At 39.1% G+C, this 19124-nt stretch overlaps 1 protein-coding gene across 2 annotated transcripts in view; it reads right to left on the reverse strand.

Annotated features, from left to right (window-relative positions):
- The window catches only part of tiam2a (TIAM Rac1 associated GEF 2a), a 124036-nt gene that overhangs the window by 86850 nt on the left and 18062 nt on the right, over positions 1–19124 (reverse strand). Inside the window, exon 1 of one of the 2 annotated variants that reach the window (XM_047345681.1) lies at positions 8962–9174. The exons of the other annotated variant lie outside the window; for it this stretch is intronic. The gene's annotated coding sequence lies outside the window, so the exon portion shown is untranslated. Of the gene's footprint in view, positions 1–8961; positions 9175–19124 lie in introns of those variants that run through there. 2 annotated transcript variants of the gene reach the window in all.

Below are 19124 nucleotides of genomic sequence, written 5' to 3' on the forward strand. Positions count from 1 at the left end.
ATTGAGTTTCTGTGCGTGAAAAGATTTAATAGTCTGCTGACATGACTGTGACCCCAGTGGCTAGACTGCTGAGAGGCAGCATTTATGAGTGATTCTGGTACCATCAGCTGTGACACTGTCTAAGGAGATAGGGGTATTAATATTGCACAACAGTCCCAAACAGCAATGCTCTGGGCAGTGACCTGCAATCTGTAACTCACTTTACTTCAGGTCAACCTATGGATAAACTTGTTATAGACGAAAGAGCTTTTCTTTCTATATTTTTTACTTTTTTCTATTAAATTTCTAACTTTTCGATATCTGGGGCTAACTTTCAAAAGTTCTCCCATATTTCTCTAGAGAAGATTTCCCCAATCTTTTGTAAAGGATTACCTTACTGGTGCTATCTAATGCTATCTAACAGATGGCTAATTAGCACTGGAGAGATACAGGAGGACTGTGTAAAATTGACCAAAGGAAAACAAAAATCAACTCCTTGGAACTGTTTTTGGGCAAAGACAAAATTCTGAACTGCTTCCAGGGTTTAATACAGCTAAATAAAACTAACTGAAAGACCGAAAAAGTGGGTGGGATTGTCAATATTGAATAATATCGTGTCATTTAGCAGTAAGAAATTTGAGCAAACAAAGATCACATGTGGGGTTCCTCATGGCTCTATTCTCAGGTAGGTTTTCTTTGGAACCAACATGGTCCTCCTAGCTCAGAATCTGAAGTATTACAGCATTTCTTAGCATACATAAGATGATGACAAAAAAAGGTTAGTATTTACCATGTAGACCCTTAATTTTATTTGAGATCTATTCAAGCAGTGTTCCCAAAACCAGAACTACACAAGGGGAGGCAGCAGTTAATGTCAACGTTTCTATGTTTCTATGTGGCTGTACAAATAGACTTGCCTTGCCTCCTGTGAGTTCTGATTGAGCTGTTTGTGGAATTTTGTTGAGGGTTTTCTCGTAATATGAGAAAGATTTATTTATTTGCAGAAAACAATCGCAATGGTAGAAATGCATTGCTATTTAACGTGAAATAATTGTCTTACCTTGCAAATCACATTGGATGTTTGGACATTTACACTGTGGTTTAAGGGGAAGACTCTTTATGCATCAAGAAGGTTTATTTCATTAAACAACCCATTCAGTATGTAAGCTCTATGCATCGGCTCTTGTCCTGATATGCTAAAGTTTACCTTAAACTGAGGACATGATTACACCAATTAGCAACAAATTCACAGAATACCAAGTTCCAAACACTGACAAAATGTTCAGACAATTTATTTTCTTTGACCTTATCTCAACAAGAGTTACAATAAAATCATCCACTCATGTACTGCATCATTTTCCTTTAAACAACTGAAGCATGTCAGCCACATAAGCCTTGATGATGATATCATCACAGGAAACAGCTTTTCTACAGTTGTTTAGCTTTTTGGGAGAAATGGAATTTCAAGGAAGCTTTATTTGAGTAGATGCCAGGTTTGCTGCTGGCCTAAAGCATTCACGACCCCCGTCTCTGTTTGCGCTGGCAGGAAGCCAGATGACTGAACCAACATGACAAAAAACTGAGAAGTGGAAAAAAAGAGCAAATCTTGATTGGAGATCAAGCCACTGAGCATTTAAAGCAATGTTGGTGGCAGAACCAGTGGAGAAGTGCTAATGAGCCTGAAAATGTTCCTTGACGAAACATAAATACATCATCAACAAAAGACCCTCCAAAAGAAATCCTTTTTTGTCGTTTAGCCAAAGAAACAGTGCAAAAGAAGGCTGAGCCGCGTCGACACAGCTCACAAGCTTCTGAGTAAGCAAATAAGGGGAACAATAATCATAAGTTACAAGACAGCGCAGGCCAGGAGTCTGAAGCCAAGTCTGAAACAAATGAATTTATGAAACATTGTGGTAGATGATGGATTAATGTGCACCTGAATCTTTTACAACTGCTTTTGGTAACTGTCCAAAACCAAGATTTATCCGACATCCTGGTAAAGAACTGCATTCCATTAGGAAAGCAATTAAGCTATGGTGATGCAAAAATGTCGTATTTACTGGAAAAACTTAAATCTGTGACATAACAGAACTGAAAACAGTACAGTGATAAAACATTTAATCTGAGGTGTGTGATTTAAAGAATTAAATTAAGCCGGCCTTTTATTTTCCTCACAATCTAAACAGAAGTCTTTGTTTTTGTCTTTACCGATGAGCAGGTGGGATCTGCTTCAGTAAATTTGTACCCCAAATTTCCCCCATCCATCATTGGTGACAATACAAGACACATGGTGCTAACTAAACCTCCCAAAAGCAGAGCACTTTACCCTGTAACACCAGCTGTGTTTCCCTTTCCAATAGGGCAAAGATAGTGAGGGGGAGCCTTATTGCTACCAGAGAGAGGTAATGCAGATCAATCACAATTCCTTTTGTTGGAAGGACTGACCTGTAAGACAGCTTAAGGCCAATGATTAAGGTTGCAGATCCACTCATTTCCATACCAACCAGGATAGTGAATGCGCAAGAACACATCGTCTTTCAAAGCAGACATCTGAAACAAACTTAATGCACTGTGGTTTCATATTTAAAGTCTCTAATATAGTTTACATACATCACCAAGAAAATGCTCGAGGTATAAAACACTCCCATATAAGTATTTATAGCAGCTTGAATGCTCTTCTCCCCGTCTTATTCTCATTGCTCCAACACTAACAATCATATTTAATGTAATGTTTATCCACGCCCTGTACGTAACTCAGTTGGGTTCAACATGCAGCTTTATCAGACTGAAATATTGTCCACTATCTGGTAAGCCTGCAGGAACGGCATGAATGTTATGTACACAAATTCCCTTTATGATTTATATTGCCATCAATAAAAAGAGTGGAGTCTCTATTCCAGTTATTTCTTTGACGTTAATGAAATTCTGAGTCACAAATGAAGTCATCTGGTGCCGTTTAAATTACCAGTTTGGTAACTCTTAATCTGATATCTCATTTGGCATGCAGCTCCAGAGTCTGTGTCCATTTAATCTTCATTTTCTTATTAGCCCTTTTAGTCCATTGTTTAGCATGTGACCCTGAATGGGTTTAGTTAGGTTTAGACCAGGGGTGTCCAAAGTGCGCCCCAAGGGCCATTTGTGGCCCCTGCACTGATTGTGTGCAGCACCTGACTGCATTTCAAGAATGATACAGATTTGGCTCGCCAGCAAAGGTGATTTATGCAGATGTTGTTTTTATTTTTAAGGGCAAAATTATTCCTTATAAATTAAAATCTTTATACAACGGAGAAATGTTAGGAACAACAGGAAGCATTTGTCTTTCAATAACCATGCTTTTTTACTTATTTCAATCCTATCGATCCCATCTATGCAGTGACTTTTACTAATGCCTTGTTCACAAGACAAGACTTTAAAACTGTCGGTTGAGACCCCACACATGATGATTAAACAAATCATAGATATAATTGATAAACTTTACACCTATGCATTGATGTTCTAGAAAGCTTTTAGGTTGTGGCTGTTAGAGGTGAATGAATGAGATCTGTGGGTAAAGCTGGATGAGACCACACTGCTCTGCTGAGCTTGACAGGCTCTGGTTGGCGTTTTTCCACTGAAAGAACTTTTGTTCTTGAACCAGTTCGGTTTGGGTGCCTTTGAACATTGTTGTTATATTAAGCCCCGACAGGCATTTCCACCAATTTTTGGAACCAAGCGGGAGTCATTAACAGTGGACATCACACAAAGTTGGGGAAAAGCTTGGTAGCGCGGCAGCGGAGCTTGCTGTTCCTTTTATTGCAAAAACAGAGCATCTGTAAACTACAGTTAATACAGGAAAGGAGACAGCTACTCCATGCAAGAACAGTCATATGTACAATGTTTTCATTTGCATATGTTCAGTATCCACGAGTGTAACTGAAACGAGTAGTAATACAATGCTTGTTTAGTGTGTTTTTGCAAACAAAATAAATAATACTTATACGGCACTTTTTTTGTCTTCACCGCTTGTTGCTGCTATTGTCTGCAGCTTCAACCCGCCCGCCAGTGACGCTGCTGTTCACGCAGAAAAACAAAGTATTTTGTGGTGCCCGGGTTGAACCAGAGTACCCTCCCCTTCGTCAGTGGAAACGCGTGTCACCGGATCAAAATCCCGTTCGAGAACCAAAACAGGCTCCGAACCACGTTGGTAGAAAAGGGGTGCCATCCACTTTGAAACCTGTAAAGCTGAGCTGAGAACGTGGAAGTTTGATTCACTGTAGTAAAACCAAAATTTTACACACAAATTGTATAAAATGATCTAGTTGCTTTTATTTAAAACAGAAAAGCAACAATTATTTAGACTACTGCTCCATGTGATCTGTACCAGAGTTACTGTCGTTATGATGTAGACTAAACCAATAACTGCTTGTAGTAGTTTTTAAGTAAACCTTGTTACTGTGTAGAATATGAGCTTTGTTGCTGTTCTGCTCTTTATAAACCACTCTCAGATCATAGTTTCAATCACCGTCTTAAACAACCTCTTCAGTAACAATGGGCGAAATACAAATTCATATTAAGGTGTTCATTATTCAGGCTATCTGCTCCAGTAGCAAGCCTGCAACTGGTTGCTCAACAGACAATCTCCTCGTAACTTCCTACCTGGAGTACATTAATGAAAGTTATAGTTAGGTTTCTTTTAGTTTCCCCTCGTCTGTGATTTTCCCAACAGGAAATATTTCCAAATAGACAAATTTGTCTTTCTTGCTGATCAACAGTATGCACCAGTAAGTGGGTTGGGGGTGGGGTAGAGCTACCTTACAGCCAGGGAAACACCAGTCACTGCAGCACTTTCTCTAGCTTCCCATCAAAAAGGCTTTCAGCTGCAGGGCTGGAATGGTGGCATCTTGGTATGATGTAGCAATTTTGAAAAAAAAAACCTTGGTAGACATCAATCTTAGTAAAGGGCCTTCCAGTGTAAAATCTTAACATATCACCTTTGTGTTTTCTTGTAGATAACTAATATGCAAATGTGAGAGCCTCAGTTCTAATCCAACCCTCCATCCCCAAAAGCATCACACTGTAAAAACAGCAATTATAAACAGATAAGAAGCTTGTATTCCTGCTGCAAATGGAATAGATATGGCTGCTACAGCACAACCTGCAGGGACTACAATGAGCAGACAAGGCTGAGTGTTTACAGTTTATACAAAGTGTGCAAGTTTTATGCACCAGCTCCTTGACTTATTCTCTTTTGCTTTTGGACTTTCGTGGATGTGTTTCAGTGCCACAGATAGACCTGGCACAGTTTCTACACGGCTTAAGGTCTATACAGTCATTACTAGAAACTGACCTGTTTATGAGGAAATTAGATAGATTGTTTTGGAAAAGCACATCTTCCATTTGGAGAAATGTCTGGATAAATTGATAGATGACATATAAAGCAAAAATGACCCAGTAGCAAAATCAGCTGAAATTCAGAAATAATAACATATACTGGGTAAAGTCCAATGCAAGATTTGTTTGAGTTTTTTTCATGATCTGTAACATCAATACTGTGTGTTATGACTCTTGAAAGTATGGCAGCAAGAACAAGAAGGGTCAAAGCTGGCCATGCTTGACATCTCAGTTTACCACCAAATCAAAGGTCTTGCCTAAGATGTTGTAAACACCGTCTTTTACTTCATCTGCTTTTAATAGCAGCCGCTCAGGCCTCACACTTACTGCAAACACTTTCAAAGCCAAACGCAAGTTCAAAACACAGCAGCAAGAAATCGAAACACCACAGTATACCATAATGCTGCCAAATCATTCAACAGAAGCCAATCATTGTTTTGATCCATTTTTAACTCAGCCTGTATTATCCAGCCCGTCCTGGAAGGTCTTTCCCACCAACATGCAGTGAGAGGACTTCATCTCCCTGTGACAAGAAGCACAGATGTTATCCATGCCTGATAGGTCACATGCACAGCCCCTTATATGGACACAACGCGCTGGGCGAAGACATTAAACATCGGTGTTGAATTAACAAGCACCTACAAACAGCCAGCTGTCAGAACATTGCTGCTCACATGAAGCATCAAAGCTCCAAAGACGAGAGCGAGAAACACTTTCATACTACTGCTCCTTATTTAGTTGTCTGTGTATCAACTGACTTAAAAACAAGCAAAACTCATTTTGGGCTCAGCAATAGAGCACGCGACCCATGTAAAGAAGGTTCAGCCCTTGATGCAGCCGTCCACTGGTTCGAGTCCCAGCCACGGCGACCTGTGCAGCACATCTTTCCTCTCTCTTCCCTTCATTTCCTGTCTGCCAATTTAAAGAAAAGACAAAATAAAGGCCACTAGTGCCTCAAAACAAATCTTTAAAAAAAAACAACAAAAAAAGATTATCTGATTAAAAAAGTTTCATTGGTAACTATGTCACAGCTTCATGAGCATATGCAGCGAGCCGTTTGTGTCTCTGAAGTGACGTAAAAAGGGAGAAGGCAACCCTAGGTTTACTTTTCCTTCATTCCCAAACAATTATAACTTCTGACTGACCTTCCAGCTACAAAACAACTCACAACTTGTATCAGCAGAGGAAAAACCAAACACCAAAACAATCTCATGTTTTCCACTAAAAGGAAACTATAAGCCATACATGATCAGTATCTGTTTGGTTCCAGTAAGGAGGAAAAACTGAATAGTGGAAAACATAATGTTGCTTGTGATTACCACAGAAAATGCATAATACAAAGGCCAAAATATGCGCTCGGTGGTTCTGATCTCCAACTAAAACATACAGAGAATAGGATGCACTCACACAAGAGAACAGCACTAATTATGTGGGTAAATAATGATTTTTGTCCATTGAAGAGAGATGAAATATAAACCAATCACACAGCATGTTTCCCCCCTGAAGAGAAATAAACAGCAGCCATTCTGACATATTTTCTCCCACAGTCATAATTAATAGATGACATTGGTGGAACTAAATCATCATTAATAAAGTTAATCACCACTTTCTTAAGTCTTTCATAAAACAGGACTATGTGGTTTAGGCTGGAGCCACAACACAGATCAATGAGCAACCCGGCCAGCCTCTTTAAGTCAATCATTAGCCTGTGTTTTTTTTGTTAAAGCCCTCCTCAGTGGCATTTAAAGGTAGCTGGATGGTCTGACACTTTCCCGTGCACTGTCTCCATGACAGAGGGCCTAATAAGCCAAAAGGCATGCCGGGCCATCCCTCACTGATTCATAGCTGTTTGTTCTGGGCTGGCCCACCACTCCAGGGGTCCCAGGGCCACTTTTGTTGCCTCTGTATGTGGTTGAAGAGCACTTCCACCCCAGCACACGGCAAGGTAACAATACAAATAGAAAAAAGGTCACATTGATACCCAAAACAGCACAAAAGAATTGAGTGGAATGAGTGGTGGGCCCAATGCATAAATGATGGTCGGTGCATGTTTTGGTATCTGGATTTTCCATCAGAAACTGGTATGGAAAACAAAACAAAAAAAACTAAACAAAGGGTTGTTAAAAACAAATCACTGGCAATGAGAAGCAAACAATTGGCTGATTTTTCTCATATTCCTTGATGGTCCAACACTGCAAACATCAAATCCCGACTGTAGGCAGCGCTGTTTCTTCAGTACAGATAAAAAGAAGTGGTCTCAGTTTTAACCAAAAGCAAAATATATGAACAAGAGACTGCATGACCCCTTTAATTATTCATCCCCCCCATTTCGTACCTAGGCATTACTATTTCATCACTTCCTCCTTCCATTTCATACCTGTAAACAAACCATTTTGGTCCTAAACCATGGTGTATGGAGTTTATTTTTCATTGTATGCCAGTATTTTCATGAATTATGAATTATGGTTATAAAAATGCTCATATCTTGTGTATAACTTGTATAAGTTGTATATTAATTATTAAATCTTTGTCTTACACCAAACTGTCACATATAAATGATTATGACCCATTATCAAACCAAAAAAAGCTCTGAGTGACCATCTGGGACAGATATTAGGTCACATAACCACATTTCCTTACAGTAGACTATAAATAGCATGTAGGAAATTACTTGAAATCGTCGACTGTCAAAACGGGAACCCACCGTCTCCAAGGAGAGTTTGAATTCACACAAACATGGTACGAATAGTCCTATAATAGACAACGAATCAGGTAAAATTAAACAAATATGCAAAGGCACGAAATGGCCAGGAACCGGAACGTTTAAAAGTGTAAACATATCAAAAATGTTGATAAGTTTGGACAAGGTTCTGATTTTTTTAATGGTTTATTTTAATCACATGTGGGCCCAAAACAATTACCCCTACCATATAAGGGCTGTGACATCATGGGGTGAAGCATATAATTTGCTATAGATCAGGTGTGGAGGGTGACAGAATATAACAAAATAGCCCAATTTTGCATTTCTTTTTCAATGGGTTTATGCTTATATTACTTTTAATATGACAATAAAATCTCATTTAAATTTCAGTTCATCCATTTTTGAGGTACAAAAATGAAGATCTCTTATTTGTTTATTTTATATTGTGTGTTTTAAATCACCCAGTCAAATTACCACTTGTTTTATTTGTTCAGATCAACTGAAACACAAACAATTGGGTTGGATTTCATCAGAATTCCATAGAAAAACAAAAATAGTTCATTTTCAATCCCCCTACACTGCATAAAAGATTCAATGAGCAATATAGCACTCTTTATATATTTTAAGGTAGGTCTAAATGGAAAATTCAGACCTTCATGGAAACAAATGATTGAAATCAGCAGACAACCGCGTGTTTCTGCAGGATTTCGGCAGGTACGATGGGATTATTGTTCACTGCAGCCGATTAAAAATCAGATAAATTAACCCAGCTCACATTTAAACAAAACATGCACAAACTTTTCTTCCAAGCGCCAACACAACTGCACCAATATTTGAAAGCGGAGAACGCGCACTAATGAGCGGAGTCCTTTACAAGCAGCGACTGAGAAATAAGTTCGTCTCCAACTCACCGGTTAATGTTTCCTCTACCTCCCGCCGCATTCACGTGTTTTTCGTCCTCGCAGCATTTTACATTTAAATAAACTGAACTAATGCCGCCATAAGGTAGGCATTCACTTGTACTAAAGAGTCTACTTCCACAAAATCTTCCGAGCAAACGATCCCGGGACGGAGCGGCAAGAGACTGCGGACTCCTCCCAAACAATGTGGGGTTAAACTCCTCCTTCCTTCCCGCGGACACTGAGAGGGGGGATGGCCGTATGCTTGAACGCAACACGGAGCATCATGGGACTCCCAGGTAGAGCTGCACACAAATACGTGCATAAAAAAAAAAACCGGATCACTCCCTTGTTCTTGGATTTTGCTGAGTGTCTTAAGGAGATATCAGGGAAGGAAGCTAAAGTACCTTCTGCAACACACATATCTTCATAAATAAAAAGAAAACATCAGGGATTTTAGGGATAGTTTTGTATGGCAAATTTCCAAAACATCTTTATTGTTTTCTTTTCTTTTCTTTTTTATTATGTGAGTCTTCACATTTTGTGTGTGTAAAATAGGCCACACTGGTTGGTAAGACCTCCACCTCTCAATCCTGGCAGAGATTGGTCGAAGATGTTGTTGATGTTATCCAGCGATGCACCAAGAAATCAGTTTGTGATTGGAATCAGCTAATGTTCCTTTGGATCAGGCCACTCAGAAATCCAATCTTTTTCTGATTAGTGAATGCATTATACTAAGCTGCCTGGCTGCACTGGCAACAACATTCAGCGTGAACGTTACTGAGGGAAGAAGTACAAATTATACCTATTTTCAGTAGCCGTAAGGTGTCAGAGTAAACAAAAAGAGACTTAAAAAGCTCTTTAAATGGAAACTGTATTTTCTATGTCATGACAACACATGTCTGCTGTTTTAGCTGCGAGTAAGGGAGAGCAAGACTTTTAGAAGATAACAGAAAGGCTAAGAGATGTGTACGGCAAAGTTGCTCTTTTTCATACTTTTCAGCCTTTTAGCTTTCATTATGGAACAGGGTGGTTTATGAAAAGTTGGCAGGCTTTTTTGGAAGTCTTAGATTTAAGGTAAGGATTAGTAATCTTAACTGCGCTAACAGTGTCTGTATTTCTGTCTGTTGTAGTTCTTTTTTTTCCTTGCATTTTTTCTCAGCTGCCTGCAAAACAAATTGCCGCTCGGGGATAATAAAGTTGATCTTGATTCTAAAGTCAGGTTGAAATGCCTCTGCTCCCAATATAAAACACAGATCACTTATGGCACTTACTCTGTTGAATACTGTTGTTATATGTTCTTACATTATAGATCTTAAAGGGGAATTAGCTTTGAAAAGTCAAAGTTTATAAAAACTGGGGACCGGAAGTTAGACGGTAAATTCTGATTGGGGCATCTCTCATTTTGTCCTCAGGAAGCCCTCATTTGGTACAGAGTGGATGAGAAATTAATGACCTGAAGAGAAGTATGGATGAATCTAAGGACTCTCGCTAAATATCACCAAAATTCAGGTCACACTGTCCTCAGCTTCCACCTCACCTCTTTACAGCATTCACACACTATACTATCTCTTAAAATCTGGCAACCATTACAGGCCTAGAGCTGGATTAGATTCATGAAACAATGCCAGAACACAGCCAAATGTGCCAGCAATTGTTTGTAATCTTCCTCATTTACCTGTTAGAATACAATGTAGCTGTAACTCTCAGCATATTTATGTATAATTTTACTTCAGTGGTTTTACCTGTAATCACGCTTAGCTGTTTATTTCCATATCTATTATACACACGTTTCCTTTTTAAGAATATTTTTGCTTCCCTGTGAATCTGTTCTTTCCTCTCCTTCACCTTACTGGATGAGTTTCCCGCCATTTAGTTTTCAGTTTTACTTAACAAGAGGAACAAGATTATGCATATTTTACATAACACTAGCAAGGCTATCTGTCATGAAGATCAATGAACTGATGGTCAGGGTGATAAGAAGCAGGTTTGAGCTCCTGGTGGTCATTGTTATTTGTAAAGCTAATTCCTCCCTTTTGTTTCTTTTAAATGGTCCAAATGCCTCCACTGCCTGACAGTTGACTGTCCTGGTTTACTCTCCTCTCCCCACTGCCGTAAATTCAGGGTTTCGTAACAAAGTACTTTGGCCAGGTGTGTCAGCATGGCTGTACAGACAGTTTCTCCACATTAACCTCTTTACACCTGCTATACAACGAGGACCCGAACAAAGATGCTTATCTCTCCACCTCTCATTGTAGCAGCAGATCCCGTAACACTCAGATCCTTTTATCAGGATCTGTCTACACAACAAGCACCCTTTCATCCCCCACAGTTTGGAGATAGCTGTTGGGATTTAAGCTCGAGGCAACCAAGACCGATGTATTCAAAACTACATGTCTTGTTTGTCACATTTTCAGGTGTGAAAAAGAATAACTCAGATAAATAAATCAAGAAACATTGTAATCACTACAAATGGATAAGTCATTGTGGTTAAATTGGAGACACTTGTAAGGACTTTGATGCCCTGTTGTTAAAGAACATATAATGCCTTAGATTTCACACATTTTCTATTCTTCATATTCGGTTTGAATTTTATAAACCAACACAAAGCTACACGTAAACAGTATCATGAAGACCAAAGAAACAGCAGACAGGTCAGAGGTAAAGTTCTGGAGACGTTTGAATCAGGGTTAGGCTATGGAACAACATCTAAGGCTTTGAACATCTCACAGAGCACTATTAAATTCATCATCTGAAAATGGGAAAAAAGTGGCACAACTGCAAGAGATTCTTAACTGACAAGAGGTAAGGCAAGCAATAACCAGAGCAGCAGTCAAGAGGTCCATGGTAACTCTGGATGAGCTGCAGAGAAATACTTAACAGGAAAACTAATAACTGTGGACTCCACAAATCTGGCCTTTTTTAAAATATGCGGAAGAAAGCTACTGTTGGAAGAAAGCCTCAAGGAATCTCGGTTGCAACAAGCCAAGGCCACAACAAACAAGTGAAAGGAGCTGCTCTGGTCAGATAAGATCAAAATCGTCGTTTTCTGGTCCTAAATGCAAAGGTCTGTAGATCCACGGTGCTTTTGACTTGCAGAAGAAAGTTCCTGGGGTCTTTTGCATGAAGTTTGCATGTTCTCCACATGCCTGCTCATAATCTCTCCTCAAACCTTGAACTCAGGCCTCCTCCCACAGTCACTGTGTCTCTGTGTTGGAATGTGATGGACTACCCTGAAGATAGGCAGCAGCCCCCCAACCCGTGCAACCCTAGACAGATAGGTGGGTATAGACGATGAATGGAGCGATGAATGTGTAAAGTTGGTTGAAGCACACCCCAAAAGGCTGCAGCTGTGACTGCTGTGAAAGGTCACTACAGTATTGACTCAGGAGCATGGCACACTTTCAGATTTTTAGAAAAAAAAAAAAAAAGCCAATTTCTTCTTCCACTTTATATTACGCACTACATTGTGTTGATCTATCACATAAAATCCCATTAAATGAAAGAAAATATGTGATTGAAACGCAACAAAATGAGGATGTGGTATCAATACCTCAGGGAGGCACCGTCCAACAGATCGACTCTAGGCACATATATGTTGCCACACATTGCTCTCTACCAGCTTCCAGGAGCATTACTTATTCTCATGTAACATAATTGGCTCCGAAGACCATCCTCCACCCAGCAGTTTACCATAACTCAGTCAGCTGGTCAGTTGTAGACAATTGTACAGCTCCCATAGGAACTATAGCAAATATAATAAAACACTGGTAATGTAATTTTATTGGTTTAAAAGACATCGGGGAGCAAAGAAAACTGTGAAATCAGCCAAAATGTTGTATTTTATGCTGACACACACAAAAATGGGACACAGCTGGGCAGACAGGTAGGGCCTTACACAATACACAAACACACACTAATCAACAATTCAGCCCCACTTTTGGGTCTTCAAATTAGGCTTTTCAACAATTCCATTGCAGCTATTCTGACAATAACAGCGTTGGTCTACCCTCCCAGGTACACTAATAGGGTCATCTCATCACAATGGATGAGTGCCTGTGTGAGTGTGTGTTGCAGTGAAAAAAAATGGAGAAGGGCTGAAAATCCCACGCAAAGTGATGCCATTACTACCTGATGACTTGCTTAAACTGGACAAAAAGCCTCCTATAGGGTTGTGTTTGCCAGAAACAAAAGGAAGGAGTTATCTGAAGGTGTGTGTGTTTGTAACACAAAGGGAGGTATTTAATCCTAACTCACATAAAACAGTCACACCCTTAAGCAAATACTCACTGGCCTTTAAATATGGCAGCCAAAACATAAAAGAGGCTACTGAAACAAAAGATGAGGGAGATGTTTTCCCAGAAAGGGCTTTAAGAAGGGCATGTGTAGAGACTGGGTAAGAAAAAACTGGGCCATGTTGGAGAGGCTTTTAATTGAACACGACAGGTCTGATCCGAGTGATAGCTCGCAGCCTCCTGCGGGTCAAACTAATGAGAAATCGATGACGACAACGAGCGAACTTCTCACGCCAGGGTCATTTAGGGCTTTACGAGTACAAGCAGAGCACTTAAATGCTTTAATTTACCTGTGATTTCAATATAATTGGATGAAAGTAAACCTGTTTTTAAAAGTCAAGTGTGTTAAATGCTTTTTGAGCCGCAGAGCTGTCAGAATTACTCAGGTGAAACTTATCTGTGCGGAAAAATAAACCCCGGACTTGAAGATAGTGGCTGATGCAGCAGTCTGACAGAGTGCTCTCTGTGGCTTGTTTTTATCTGAGGATGTATAAACCTGGGTGGGAAACCACATGTGTGAAGGATGTGCCCCCTCACACATTGTATCACCTGTCTACCTGTCTGTCACCCTAGATTTGTCATTACTGCTAGGAGCTGGAGGCCAACAGAAAGCAGAAGGAGCATTTTGATTGTCTTGTGTTGTAGGTGATGACTTGATTTGGTTCTTTATTTTGCTGTATGTGAAATAAAGGATTTAGATGGCTGCAACAAGGCAGGACTTCAGACCGAACAGATTCTGCACAAGGTTAACAGCAAGTTTTGTAAACTAGGTTAAAGTAATTCATGTCAGTTTGTGGACCATGAATATGTGGAATATATCTAAATGTGTCTCACTGGAATTGAGTTACATTTGACTTTCCTAAGTTGTGTTTCTCTTCCACCAGCTTGCACTCATTGCATTCTGCAAAACATAATTTTCAGGTTGTTCAAAGATATCGCTGCATTTCTGACCCATCAGTCAGGGACTATGATATTGTCCGTAGAACATTATGGTAATGCAAAAAAAAAAGTCTTGGGCAGTTTATCACAGGATTTGTAGGCCGTACATTATTATTGCTCTGGAAAACTAACTGGACAAAAACTAATGATTTTGTACACTTTTAAGGGTTCAAATAATGATGATGGTGTGATTTGTTTAGACAGCAGAGCCCAGAAAGGTCTGGAACTGAATGTAAGCATTTTCCAGGTTTGAATAAAAATAAAAAAAGATCACCAAATTTGGAGTTAAAAACCTTTAAAGCCTAAGATTTAACCTAACTGTAATGCATTAAAGGAGATTCCAACTGTAATAAATCTGTTTTTGAGCATGGAAAACAGATCAGGTAGAAGCTGGTAAGATTTGTCTTTTAAAGTTCCTGAGTTTTCTGCAAGCTTTATTTATGGAAGAATCAATGCAAGTCTGATATACATTGTGACTAGACTGGCTTTTTAACTGTATGATTAAGTGAGAATAATGTGTGGGAGCATTCATGTGAACAATGCTGTCACAATACCACTTACCATTTCAGTGTAGGTGCTTTTCTCACATTAAAATCCACACTTTAAATGTAGAATTTTTAATGCATTAGATTATTTTAAAATAAAATGAAACTCTGGGAGAGGTCACTTCAGCGTGATCTTGGTTGACGTTTCTGTTACCTTGAGGACCAGGATGCAGATCCGAACGTATTCACATTGAGCTTTCCAGTAAAACCCACTGTGACTCAGTTTGACAGGCTTTGAGGATACGTGTGAGCATCTGCTGTGTGAAATCAGATCTTTCACCAAATCCTGTTACACTACAGGGCCACACAAAGAAAACCAAGTGAAGAACAACAGAGTCTTCATCCCTGTAAGCTTCTGTTTTTTATGTCTTCCTTGTTTGTAAATTACAGATTTTCTCTCTGGCTGCAAGAAAAATTGTCAGTATTGTTTTTTCTATCCAAAGAAAGCTTTGCTTTGATTTGTCTTCCACACAAAAACAGTTTAACATACTGCCTGGAATTCACTGGAAGGTAGATTTGATGATGAATAAGTTAAAAGTATATATTGTCTTGCAAAAGTATTTACACCATGCTATTGTGTGAGGTTTGTGTGAGAAAATTAGAGGAAAAAACAGCATCACATCCCACACTGTAGATATCTCATGGAACCTACCAGGCCATGGCAGGTCTCCTCGACCGACAAGCCAGACAAGGAGAGCATTAATCAGAGAAGGAGCCAAGGAGCTTGTGGTAACTCTGGAGGAGCAGAATATATTCACAGCTCAGGTGGAATCTGTTGACCGGACAACTATTCAACAATTCTAGCCTCAATTCACGAGTGGAAATATTGTTTAACTTTTTAAAGAAAGCCAGAGAGACCTCCCCCTCTGTGGCTAAACACGAGACATGTAGGGAACACAGCTAACATGTGAAAGAAGGTATTCTGGTCATTTGAGATTAAAATTAGTCACGCAAGATGCTATGTGTGCTATAAAACTATCACCCAGAGCACACCATGCCCGCTGTGAGAAACTCTGGTGGCAGCATCATGCTGTGGGGATTCTTTTTATTAGCAGGAAGGTAAAGCTAAATACAGGGCAATCCTGGAAAAAAAAAACTTGTTGGAATTGTGATCTGAAACTCCAGTCCTCAGGGGTCAGTTATATGCAACTTTTAGATTTGTTCCTGATTCAACACTCTAATTGCTGAATTACCTCATCCTCAGGATGTACCTCAGCATGTAATCAAGTTCTACAAAGTCATGTCAATTACATTAAAGTTGCAGGACACCGCCCCACTGAGGACTGGAGTTTGAGACATTGGTCTTAGATGCTGCAAGACCTGAAACTGCAGCGGAGATTCACCTCCTAAAAGTACAATGTCACTTAATTTGGTTTAGATAAAATCATGTGCATGTTAGAATAGTGTAGAAATCTAAGAGATGTACCAGAGTTGCAAGATTTAAAAATGTATGTTGTCATCAGTTGTCTGTCCATTCTGACTGAGCTGGAACTATTTAGCGAAGAAGAATGGACAAAAATGTCAGTCTACAGATTTAAAAAGTCGGCAGAGATTTGCAGCAAAAAGGTGCTTCTATACGGTATTAAATAAAATGCACACCAAACTTTTCAGATTTTTATTTGTAAGAATTTTGAAAACCTGCAGCCTTTTCCTTAAACATTTTAACTATACTCTATTACAAAAACGTTGATCTATCACCAAAGGGCCCATTAATTGGAGGTTTGTGGTTTTAATATGACAAAATGCTGAAAAGTTCAAAGGGCATGGGTACTTTTTTAATTAAACATAAGTTAGAAGAGAAAAATAAATGGTTAACTGAAGGAGGTCTGGAAAGGCCAAGTCTTATCTCAGTAGCAGAAAATAAGGAAGCAGTCTGCAGCTTTAGGCCATACTGACGGTTTAATCTGCTTTAAATCTCTTCACTCCTGGTTACCCGATTACAGCCACATCCAGTGGAGGAAAACCAAGAGGAAACACAAGCATATTTGATCACTGAGTTCATGTAAGTGAAATGAGAGCAACTCATTACAAGCTAACGTGTTAAATATCAAAAGCTCTCTTCAGTTTTAAAAGCAAAAGGCTGATTCCAATGAGCCAAATGCAATCACTCACTCTGAAGTATAATGTTATTTGCATCGAGTTAAATGCAGCTCATTCAAATCTAATAAGAGGCAGACGAACAAAAAACACACCAGGCAACACAGAGCACAGAAAACAAGAATGAATCTTTATTGCAGCAACATTCAACCACAATATTACTCTTACTGCTTTCTAATGAAGTTATTAGGCTGATATTACAGGCCTCCAGGACAAAGTGCTGTAAACATATTCCTATTGCTCCATTAGAACTGTGATTGTTCCTGTGCTGGCTATGGTAACACTCCCACATTCATTACCTCCTCACTCCCTGCTGAGAAACATTTTCACACCCATGTGAAAGAGAGCAGAGTACAAGCCTCTTAAAAACAGCCTTGTTAAAGTCTGTGCATTTCACATTGGTAATTGAAAACACACGTACTCAGGTCTGAGTTGCTCCCACAAAATCAGCACCTGGCAGTAAGATGCAGAGAGACCGGACCAAACCGAGGCCGAGTTCACAACCGTAGAGACAGTAGGAAACAAGTGACCCAGAGCTGCAATTTAAAAGCAGAGACCTTCTCCTTAAAACTGTCAAAACAACATATTAGCCTTAGTACTCGTAGGTTTGAACGTCCAAATATAAGCTGTCGGATAATGGGCATTTATTAAGGCCTCCTTTCATTTTAGTGCTCAAGTGTAAAACTACTATGGGGGGGGGGGTGTTGATTCACAACAAATTAATTAAACATCCCTACATTCAGTGATCAGTGTTTCAGTGTTTTTTCAATCATCAGTGGAGAAACGTACATTATCAAGCTCTGATTTTGTATCTGTATTCAAGAAGGCCTTTAATACTTAAGCAGCAAAATAAATGAGAGACAACAGATGAAAATGGATTTTTTGCTCTAAAGTAAACTGCAGCTGGTAACACGAATGGCTAACAAGCTCAGCTCTTATAGGTACATTAACTTCAGAGATTTCTTTCAAAGAGTGAAACATCTCTATTATAGTGATTCATTATCATCATTTATTTCTGGTAATTTTGATGATTATGGTGTACAGCCATCCACAAAACTAAAATCATTTTTAGTACAGAAATGCTATTTTATGGGCAAAATCATTTCAAAGCGTTTACAGTTGGCCAGCAGACACTCCTTCGATAAGGGTAAGCTACAAAAAGTCATTCCTAATGAATCCGGAAGTTCGCAGCATTGTATCCAAGAATTCGAATGGAAAGTTGAAAGGTAGAAAAAAGTGTGGCAGAAAACGAGGCCACCATCTCGACAGGATTGCGCAAGGCCAATTCAAGAGTTTGGAGAGAGATTCACAAAGTGTGGACCACAACTGACTCTATAAACAATGGGCTTCGATGTGGGCTGATTCTTTGGTCCTTCCTTTCAATTTTTACAGGCTAACATTGAGAATACCAATGCTAACAACTGCACCAGCTTAAAGCTAAACAGTTTGCTACCAAAAATGTATTTTATTGGGAAAAACTGTAAAGGGGAAGAAAAAATTAGCCATGGTCTTCACAAATACCTGCCACTTTTTTTATTTGTAAAAACCTTTGACTAGACCATTTGACCCACTTTGTATTAGACTATCACATAAAATCCAAATAAATGAAGACTTGATTTAAAATGTACTGACAGGGCATGATTAACTTATTTATTTCTGATGTGAAGCAAAAAAAAAAAAAATCCTCAACTAAAAGCTGGAGTAATGATGCGTTTAACCAGCAAACATGAACTATTTACTGAAGCTAATGTAAATGACAGAGTTTTGAGCTAGTAGAGCTGGCCACATTTAGGTTCTTAACCCCTGAAAAGATCATCTTTGTCAATTAGTATTTTCCTTTTATTATTCTCCTAAAACAAATTCTTATTTTTTCTAACCGTTTGTAAATTCAACAGATATTAAAGGTCTAATGTGGCTTTAGTGATATTAAAATCTGTAATATTTAAGCTACAGAATATTTATAATTAGGAGTTGCACTTTGTAGACAGTCTCTGACAACTCTGACAACAGGCTGCGCGAGTGAAAGATGGGGACGGTTTGGGTTTAACAGAATATTTTATAAAAGGTACAAATCCCAGAAATGAAATTCAACCTCCTAAAAGAAGTTGATATGCTCCAGTTTGTGTCCTTCAGAAGAATAACGTTATTTTGGAATCACTTCCACAGCTCCCAATACGGAGTCACATAATATTGGACGCAGGTCCTAGATGGTTTACCAAAACATGTTGAAAATATTGTTGAATACAGGTAAACGGATATGTGCATTACATGCTCATTTGTTTCCACCTGGGCTGCAAAA

The sequence above is a fragment of the Girardinichthys multiradiatus genome, chromosome 19, assembly GCF_021462225.1.
Source record: "Girardinichthys multiradiatus isolate DD_20200921_A chromosome 19, DD_fGirMul_XY1, whole genome shotgun sequence".
Lineage (NCBI taxonomy): Eukaryota > Metazoa > Chordata > Actinopteri > Cyprinodontiformes > Goodeidae > Girardinichthys > Girardinichthys multiradiatus.